Consider the following 10,279-nt stretch of genomic DNA (forward strand, 5'->3'; position numbering starts at 1 on the left):
CCCATTCTGAAGATAGCACCAGAAGCTGGGCTGAGTCATATTAGCCTAGCCCTGCTCCCACCATGCATTGACAGACATTAACAAAGACAACTCCACTTTGGAGCACCTTCTTCTGACCCCTCAGGATCGAGGTAAGACTAACGGGTCTATAGTTTCTTGGGTCCTCTTTCCTCCCTTCTTTGAAAATGAGGACCACATTGGTCCTTTTCCAGTTCTGGCACCTTGCCAGAGCACCCCGACTGCTCATAAAGCTGTGCCAGGGGTCCCGCAATGACCTCTGCCAATTCCCTCAGCACTCTGGGGTGGAGATCATCAGGACCTGTTGATTTGACCATGTCTAGTCCCTCCAGAAGTTCCCTGACTAGGTCCTCACTGACCCTGGGCCTGGCTGTGCCTCCCCTGGGTCTGCCCAGAATCCCAGTGTGGGCGGGGGGGATGTCCCTGTCCCTGCCCTTGTCCCTGCTCAAAAATGGAAACAAAGAATCTGTTAAAGAGATTAGTTTTGTCATCTGATGCTAGCACCAGATTACCAAGCATGTCCTGCAGAGGCCTACATTACTTGCTATGCAGAACATGGAAGAGATTTTGCCTATTGACCATGGGTTTGATTTTGAAACTGCCTGCAAAACAGTTTTGAAATATTTCAGGCCTGACATGATTGAAATCCACTTTGCCTTGTCTTGTCCAGCGATTAATGGGTAATTTGCACTGACCCACAGAGCTTTGAAAACCAAGAAGCAGAAGAACTTCTTCTGTTAATAGAATGTGGTTGAGATACTAAAACTATGTAAGTGTGTATGCACACATATGTGTTAGTTAGACTTTAAAAAGTCTAGATGAAATTTACAGACAAAGATAACACAAAATGATGGCAGGATGATCATCTTCCGTTTCTATGTCTATTTTTTTCAGGAAAGGGAAGGAGATGATAGGGCAAGAATGGGAATGCTTGGCGTCAGTTTCTACATTATAATCCAATTGTTTTTCAGTAACTAGGATAGTTGAAGGCTTAGGGTTAATAGAATTGAGAGGCTATGGCTGGCAATAATATTTAGTGCCATTTAGGCTATCAATTTAGCAGTTCTAAAACAATTAGAGGAATTATGTTAATATATGGCTTTGTTCATACATTTCTTTCATAATGCTTTGTTTTGAAGTGTCTTTAGAATACGATCTTTGGAGGGCAGTTGAACCGCAAAATTCAGTGTGTTAATATTAATGTGTATGGTCAGTGTTGTCTATTAAACAGGGCACGAAAATAGATTATCTTAAATTTTAAGAAATCAGTTTTCCATTGCCTTGCCTATTGTATGTTTTTCTAAACAATTAAATGATAATGTGGTAAGCAAGTTGACAGAGTCCATGAAAAATGGTAGCGGTATTGTTCAGGCTGCTTCCACTAAAAACATTTAAGTTAATTGGAAGTATTCAGGCAGATCTGTTGTGTCCATGTACTGCCCAAGGAGAAGTCACACTGTTGGGCCCATTCTATGGTACAGAGATATGTGGAGGGTTAAGTCCTTCAGTTCATTTTCATCCATCCATAAATCAGCTCCTATTTCATTTATGTATTAATGGTGCTCTCTGGTCATCAGTCAATTTAAGTTATCCCAATTCCAAATTCAATGAAATCTCCATAATGTTGCCCCCCTTAATTGGGAAATGAGTGTGGATCTTCCTGTCTCTGAGGGTACCATTCCTGGTGTTTCCCCTGGTGCTTTGACCCACAGGAGCGGTCTGTCTGGCACCTTCCTGTGTTCCACTTTGCAGGTCTCCATTGACCAGATGCCATTTGACACCTTAACTTTTGATGAAAGAGTTTCATCTTGAAAGGTGCCGTCTCTGATCTCTCTGAAGCTATAGGAAGGCTTTAGCCCTGCACAAGAATCAGTCCTACAACAGTTTGAAATTTCAGCTGATGGGAATAAATAATTCTCTCTCTTCCAAACCACAGAATGTATTTTTTTTTTTTTCTTTTCCCCAAAACTAGAAGTATTAACAACTCTGAAAATACTATGGAAAGCCATGGAAATAATGAGCATGTACAGTTGATCCTTTAAAAAGAAGCTTCCCAAATTCCATTTTGCTTAACGGCTGTCAGTTGACACTTTTAGTTGTCATGGCAGTGTATGTTTTTTCATGAATTACCAGCCTTGTTTGTTTTTTCCTTTATCAGTCATCAGCCCATCAACTAGGCCATTCATAACTACTTTTGGCAGCTCATCAGGGGAGTTCAGAGCCATTGAATAGTGTCCTATCAACTCTCACACCTCATTGTGTGAAACTGTTTACCATGTTGCCTTTTTCTGTAAATATTACAAGCAGTGCACTAAAAGGATAGATGCGTGAAAATGAAATGACTTAACCTTGTAGCAGTTAGCTGAGATGGCAGGTCTGTGTTGACTGATAATTCACAAGTCCTCCTGTTTCAGTTACTCTGCTAAATAACATGTAGACATTCTGCTTTTGAAGTCTTGTATATGATAGTTAATTAGACAACATTTAATTTGGCTTAACATTTGTGTCAGTTTTGTGAAAGTGAGACTCTATAATTAGGGAATACAGATCAGGTTTCTGTCAGACTTATAACCTCTCACTCTAATTTAATGCTTACTTCTACAGTGCAATGTCACACTTGGTGTACAGAATTTTTTTCCACTGTCTTTTACGCTTGACTAGTAACAAAGTTGCCCACATTACACAACTGACAGCAAATGGAATCATTTACATAGATGTAAGGGCATATGATTTGCCAGTATTTAACAGCAAACTTGCCCATCAAAACAGATTACATGATTGGAATGAGTGCAAATAATATGATGTGCATTTATGCAAACCTACAATTTAGTTAGAACTATTTTACATTTCTAAAGGATTAGATACTTTTCTTTCATGATGCTTTCTAATAAGTGTTTGCATGTGAAGCTCCCACAGTGTAAATAGCTTATAATTAATAAACAATTTTCTGTGTGTGGAATATATTTTAAAAGCTGATGTTCTCAGTTTGAAAATGTTTGCCTTGGATGATTAAAAAGTAACATGTAGCTAAATATGACATCAAACCACACTACGTGTTGCAGTCCACTTACTGTGTGTACAGTTTTAATAACTGGAATAGAAAAATGAAGGAAGGTTAATTTTAGCACGTTGGGATCCTATTGTCTACTAAAGCCTCCCTTCTGATGTTTTCACAGTTCAGTCCTGAAGTGGTAGTCAAATACAGAAATGTCAGAATCTGCATTATAGCTCTCACTAAAGTTTCAGTGGTTTGACAGAACATTTCTATAAATATGCAATTCATTTTTTTTTTTTTTTTTTACCTGAATTTTCCTTTCTGTCTCCTAATACAAAGATGACACCAGTGCCCCATCTACTGTGTGAGGTAAGTTAGTTACATGTAGACTGTGGGTGTGTCTACATAAGACACTAGAAGTGCAGCAGACTAATCCTACAGCACATTAGTGCATCACCTAAAAGATGTGTACCAGCGGTACTGTACAGTAGGGCTGTGCACAACTTTGGGTGGTGTTTTAATATGGAGGAGATTTGGCCCAATTTTGGTGGCTGAATCTCAATTGAACCAATTTAAAGGTCCAAATTGATTCAAAGCTCTCTGAATCTTTGGAAAAGATTTGAAGAGCTTTGATTCAGGCAGTCCCTGGTGGCTGCAGCACGGAGCTGCAGCTGACTCCAAGCTGGTAAATACTAGGGGTGGGGAAAGGGACCTGGGGGAGGGGAGAGGCGACCATGGGGGGGACCCCCGCCCTCTCCCCCAGCCTCGCTGCAGCTGGCCCCTCTGCCTCAGCTCCTGGCCCTTTAAAGAAAAGTCCCAGTGCTCATTGGGTTTTGCCAGGTGTGGGGGGCAATCCCCACTGCCCCATGATGCATGTGGGGCTCTTCCATGAATCTCCTGACCCACCCTCCCACTTCCCCAGCCCCACCATAGGTGCCCACCTGGGCACCTCTGGCCCTTTAAGGAAAAAAAAACAACACCCCCCCCTCCCCCCCCAGAAAAGCCTTGGGACTCGCTGCTCCTGCAGCAGCCTCAGGACTTTGGGGGCTTGTGCAGAGCCTCCCACATGGTGTGGGAGCAGCAGGGGGCAACGGGGATTGCACCCTGCTGGCAGAAGCAGTGAGTCTGGGGGTTTTCTTGTTTCTTTTTTTTCTTAAAGGACTGGAGCTAGCCCAGGTGGGGCACCTATGGGGAGGGGGGCTCATGCAGAGCTCCCCACACAGTGTTGGGGCAGTGGGGGGGCATCAGGGATCACCCCCTGCCTGGCAGCACCTGGTGAGATGGAATTTTTTTTTTTAAGTGCCTGGAGCTGCGGTGGTTGGGACAGCCGTTGCTGGGCTTGGAGAGCAGGCGGGAGATGGGCCTGGCTGATTTGGAATGAAATCTCGAAAACGAATACTAGCCGCTTGGCATAGGCCTATTGTGCAGTAAAGCCAATTATGGTACATTAAGTTAGTACCTGTTATTCCAGGTACTAAACCTAATGTGCCATAGTTATGGCACATTTATGCATGTTTAGATGTGCCCTGTGTGTCATAAGCAGCATGTACACCTGACCAAGTTTGATTTGCAGTTTTTCTCATTAGCATGGCAACTCATGGACGAAGTATACTTTCTAAAGTCCATATTGACTATATTTTATGAATTAAGGCCTGCTAAATTACTGAGAGAGCTAGTAATTTTTCAATGTGGAATATTGTATATTTGGAGGTTCTAAGGCCTTCATGGACCCTGACTGGAGGGAATTCACAGAAGCAGTATTTACAAAGACAGTGGTGGGGAGGTTGCAGGGAGCATTCCACAGAGAGATTTTAACTAACTGCTTCACTCATGAGATCATTTGAATATAGTGTCACAGAAACCAGTAGGAGATACTGTAAGCAGAGGACCTGACCAAAAGCAAGGATGATGTCAGAAATGACTGCAGTATAATGCAGACTTCAAGAACTAAAAGCAGCTTGCCACATCTGCATGGAACTCAGTGGCCATGTCTACACATGTGCTTTACTGTGAAGTAGACTAATTAGCTGTGGAGTAAAATGTTACATGTGCAGTGATATTAGCTTGCAGTAAACTAATTAACACTGTCACAAGACAGCACTGTCAGAAGCAGAACTATCTTACTGCAGAGTAATCAACTATGATTAAACATGTGTAGACACTGACAGTGGGAGCAAGCTGCACCTGGACAGTCCAACCAGCTGGGGGCCAAACACCTGCCTGCAGCCTAATAACATGACTCCACACTTTCAGCACCCTTGTGCCCCAGCCAGCTTCTCTGCCACAAGATGCTGCCTGGGGCAAGGCAGGGCAGGAGTGGCCCTGACATAAGCTGTAATGCCTCAGCTTAAATTGCTGCTGTCTGAGGCATTGTACCTGGGAGTAGTTTACTCAAACTGGTCTGGAGTTTACTTCTTTGAATTAACTGCATGTGTAGATGCACCCAGAGTGAACTAATTTACTCTACTTCTCGGTGTTTTCACAAGGGATTTTGCCAGCATAGTTATGTCAGTAACCGATGTACTTTTTTCAGCCCATGCTCATAACAGATAAAGCTGTTTTGACCGAACATTGTGAGATGTTGAACTCTCTTCTGGCTTATAAAGAAGTTATAACTGTTAACTAAATAGAATGCATATAGCATGGGAACCAGAGTTCATTGCTTTTATCTTCAAAAGCACAGCTTTTGTCAGGGGCCATAACAGGCCGCCCAGCCTGGACTAATTGCCCAAGAGTCTCTAGTAAACTGATGAACCAGCTGGCCACTGTTAGGGTCCCTTGATTAGCTGCTGAGGATAATAGCCTTCCCATTTAAATCCACCTGCTGCAGAAGAGTGCAGGCCAGCCAACAGTTCTGCCTGAAGGCTTGCTCTGGTAAGCCTTTCTGGATCTTGTTCTCTTTGGTTTACTGACTTCTGACTCTACTGACTTCTGACTCTGCTTGGCTTTGCCTCTGGACTCTGGCTTTTGGTACCGCTGCTTGTCTTTGGTAATTTGGCCCCTGACTCAGCTGTGATTTGGACTCTGCCTCTGGAATTGCCTCTTGGCTTTGGTAACTTGGACTCCAGCTGTTGCACAGCCCACTTCCATGTAGCTCTGGGTCCCCCAGCTCTTGCCTCTAGACTTCTCCTGGTGGCCTACCCACTAGGCTGGCCTGCCTATACCCTGGTCCTTACACCCTTCTTATAGATGAATTTCAGGGCAAGTTCTTTCAGCTCATAGGCAGCAGTAGTACAGGAGTACTAGGAGGTAAGTCCCTTTCAGGCAGAAACTGGACTGCCTGGTATATTTTTTTTCAATATAGAGAAGTCGGGACATCTGGTTGATGTAGATTGTGTACTTCAGTTTAGGCAAAATTTACTCTCTCTCATTTATCACAAGCATTTCCTTTAATTCTCAAAAATCAGTCTCTCTTTGTGGCTGTATGTGTATGTGGTTAGCTGATGTCTGAGAGAGCTTTCTAAGCATCTGTTGATCAGTACAGGATAGGTAGCTGTAGTGCCTTTGATGAAACAGTGTTGCTGGATATCTTGAATTAGATCATTCCAGGGGGTTGTAGGTGGTTATTATGAAGTCAGTTCTTGGGAGGGGAAAAACTAAACCTAAACTCTGTCCAATAGATACTAGTAGATATTAAACAGGAAAAATTGTAAAATGATTCTGTCCTCAAGATGTTTGGGCAGATGTTCAACTAGTATAAACTTGCATAGCACCACATTAGTTGGGGAATTTTTTTTAAAGTGTGAAGAGACCCATTTTATTGAGATGAAGCTGTCCTAAGCAGTGTCTTTTGTGGAGAATTGGAGCCACTCCTGTTCTTTCCCAAAAACAAAGATTTCTCACATGAGTAGCCATACACTTCATTATATAGTCAATGAGCACAGCCTTGCCAGACAGATTTTATCTGGTGTACAAAATATAAAGTATAAGCTCATTGCCTAGCTCTATTAAAATAAAATTATTGGGCCCTGTATACTTGCCTCTTCCATATAAAACTTGCTTTAAGAAAAGGAAACAAACATTATGTCGTTTTAGTCACAGCACACTTCTCTTTTGTAAGAAATAGTCCTGTTATCTGCAAATTGATGGTCTGCCAGTTTTTAAAAATAAATTCAAGTTATTTTCTTTTCAAGGCCAGAAATAGAAACAATTAGAGTAGTAACTCAAATGAAACAATATCTCTTTTAATTAAAGGGCTAGGCTACCATCTCTGATGCACAACATGCATCACTGTGTGACTTGAAAGGATGGGTATTATGCACATATAGTGTACTTGATTGCTTATATGTGAGGGTATGTGTTACCCATTTTAAATTAGAACCTGCCCTAAGCCTGGAACCTGAAGACTTATAGCAAACGGCCAAATATAATACTGTAGACAGGGAAGAGCTAAAAATAATGGGACAGTGACCATAATTTTTTTTGAAAGTGTAAGGGAATGCAAATTTTTGTGTTTGCATATGTCTTTTGCATATAAAATGTCTATTTTCTTCTAGACAGACTCAATAATTCTCATATTGGATCCATATGCTACTATACTAAGTGTTCCACATACTACAGTATTCTGTTTACTAACACTGGTCAGCACTGCATGGTTTTTAAAGAAATGTGTGGGGGAAAAAAAACCCTGCAAAAATTGTCTTGGCAAAGCTTTTATGATTTATGTGGTACTAGGAGTAGTACTTTAAAATTGTATTATTCATGATAAATACGACAGTATCCACAGCATTACTGTAATTTGATAGGGAGAAATAGTTAGCTGTGTTAGTCTGAAGTCAGGCAGAAGGCAAGGCAGGATGGCACCTTAGTAACCAATGAGTTTCTCCGTGAGTTAGTCTCCAAGATGCCACCCTGTCCTCCCTTCTGCCTGTAATTTGATAGTAGAATGTTTATGGGTTGTGTTTTTATTTTATTTTTTTAAATAAGGAATTTCTATGTACTGGTAAGCAACTCATAGAAATGGATGAACATTGCTTCAGAAATTTTGTTTTCTAGCATCCTTTCCCTGAGAAACGTACTGTACAAGCTTTGAAATTTCATAGACATAGGCATCATATGTACTTAGGATCCGTTATGTATAAAATATAGTTCATGGCAAAGCTAAAGGAGTCGGTGTCCTATTGAAAGGCCCTTTATGTCTTGTCTTTTCTTTGTTCAGCAGGAACAAAGTTTGTCATCCTAAGACACCAGACCTTTGACGAGGCTCAGGTAACCTCTGACAGTACATATGGTGCTAACAAAGAGTCCCTGTCAGCCTTTGTAGAAGACTGAGACTTCAGTCAGCATTGACTTTCCAGAAGATGAGGAAGTGTTGGTAAAGAGCTAGACTGTGGATCTTCGGATCTATCAGTTCATGGAGGAACAGAAGAAACTCAGCATGCAGATGAAAAAGATGAAAACAGAAGGAGCTGCATCCCAGAAGTTGTGATCACACAGGCAGATGAGGTAGGTGATAGACAATACCTGATCTAAAATTCCTTTTTATCTCATCTTATTTGTATTCTTAGCTGTGATCAGGAATATAGCATGTTGTTTCTAATTAATTCTTTAATTTTCTTTATTTATGTTTTGAATTTAGCAAAATTCTATTTCATGTTGGAAACTTCCTGCAACTGAAACCTGAAATGCTATTTTTCTTTAATCAGTAATATTTTTAATCTTATTACATGGTGCTCAGAAATGAATATTTCTTTGTTTTGTACAGTACATATTTACATAAATTAGTGTTATCCTTGCTTATTTTGCTATCCATAATTTATATGCTTTTAATTTTATCACAAAATAACATCTCACGCTCTCATTCTGAAACCATTTTTAGCATCACAGCAAATTACCTTGGGAGGAACTTTCACATAGTAAAGTATCTCATGTGCATTTTTTAAAACTAAAATGTGTGTCAAACATTCAGCCTGATTTAACTAATGAATCTAGCCTATTTTTGGCCTATGATGCTTCTAAATTGCAGATTTTTGGCATAACTCTGAATTTAGAAAATGAAATATTTTGACCACCATACTCAAAGATAATACTTTGAAAAAAAAAGTCTAAAATGATTTTTATTGATGATAAGTGTGATGGGGGCAAGCTTGGGGCCAAGTGTCAAGTCTCGCCTGCTACAACTTTCCTGTTCCCATAACTGGTGGTATAAAGTGGGAGGCTGCCCATTCTATGTCCTGATGCCAGAGGGTACTATCCAATGCTCTGTACCATCCCTACACCGTGGCCCATGCCTCGCAGATGGCATCCAGTATGTCACTACATTCCTGGCCTAAAGCCGGGTCAACTTAGTCCTTCATCAGGTATCATTCACTCACATGCTCATACAGCCCCCCTCTCACTGGGGCCTCTTGCACTCCACCCTCTCTCACAGGGTCTCTTGCTTGCTGCATGATGCTGTGCTCCCTTCACTCTGCCGTGCTCCCTTGAGTGGTCCTGTAGGCCATCAGGCTTATCTGAGTCGCACCTCAGCTGGCAACGTACAGTCTCTTGAGCATCTTCCATGACCCTCACCTGGGTAGTGGCCAGTTGATTCACCAGAGGGCTAGCTCTACTCTAGTCCTTCACTAGGCTTCTCACACACAATAACTTGATCTTATGGGGGTTGGCCCATGTGCCTGTCCCACAGCCCTACTCAGCACACCCCCTGGGACTGCCCTTCATGCTGACCCTCAGCCCTACTCAACCCTTGTCAGGGCCTTCACTACTGCCCTCTCTCTAGGGCTCCGTACCTGCTTCCTCTTTGGGGCTACACAACTATCTCTTCCCTGGGGCCTCTGAAGTCTTTCACTCTTGCAGGTTCAGGTGACCACAGCTGTGCCTGTCCCTGCTCGCTTCCTGGGGTCTCACGTCCCCTGGGGCTCAGGTGGCCATAGCCGTGCTTGGCCCCTTACCGACAGTGTTGTGGGGGTTCGGGTTAAAGAGCCTCAACCCACCTTTCACCAGGGAGGTGAGAAGTCCTGGTATTTGAAAGGGGCTGCTGTGCTACCTACAGTCCCACCAGGCCTGTCTTCCCCAGCAGGGTGCAGTTTTGGGTCATGCCCAGGACCAGGAGCCTCCAAGGCATCCTCCTAGCTCTTTCCCTTGCTTCCAGGATGTTCCACTCTGCAAGGGAGCTGGATGGTGTTGCTCCCTTAGCTGCAAGTGGCCAACTGCTGGCTCTGCCTGGCTGACCATGTGTGGATGTGCATGTATACTCCTACATGTCCCAGATGCCTGGGTTCTGTATGTCTGTTCATGCCTCAGATGCTGGCATTGTGTGTGTGTCCC

The 10,279-nt window shown here is 42.5% G+C and overlaps 1 long non-coding RNA gene across 1 annotated transcript in view; it reads left to right on the plus strand.

The window, feature by feature from the left end:
• The first annotated feature begins 5,832 nt into the window (after positions 1-5,832).
• The window catches only part of LOC109310510, a 10,248-nt gene continuing 5,801 nt past the window's right edge, over positions 5,833-10,279 (plus strand). The window contains exons 1-2 of the long non-coding RNA XR_002101227.1: positions 5,833-5,887; positions 8,172-8,458. This is a non-coding gene — a long non-coding RNA (uncharacterized LOC109310510). The remainder of the gene's footprint in view (positions 5,888-8,171; positions 8,459-10,279) is intronic.

The sequence above is a fragment of the Crocodylus porosus genome, unplaced genomic scaffold (genome assembly GCF_001723895.1).
Source record: "Crocodylus porosus isolate Cpor-Errol unplaced genomic scaffold, CroPor_comp1, whole genome shotgun sequence".
Taxonomy (NCBI): Eukaryota; Metazoa; Chordata; order Crocodylia; family Crocodylidae; genus Crocodylus; species Crocodylus porosus.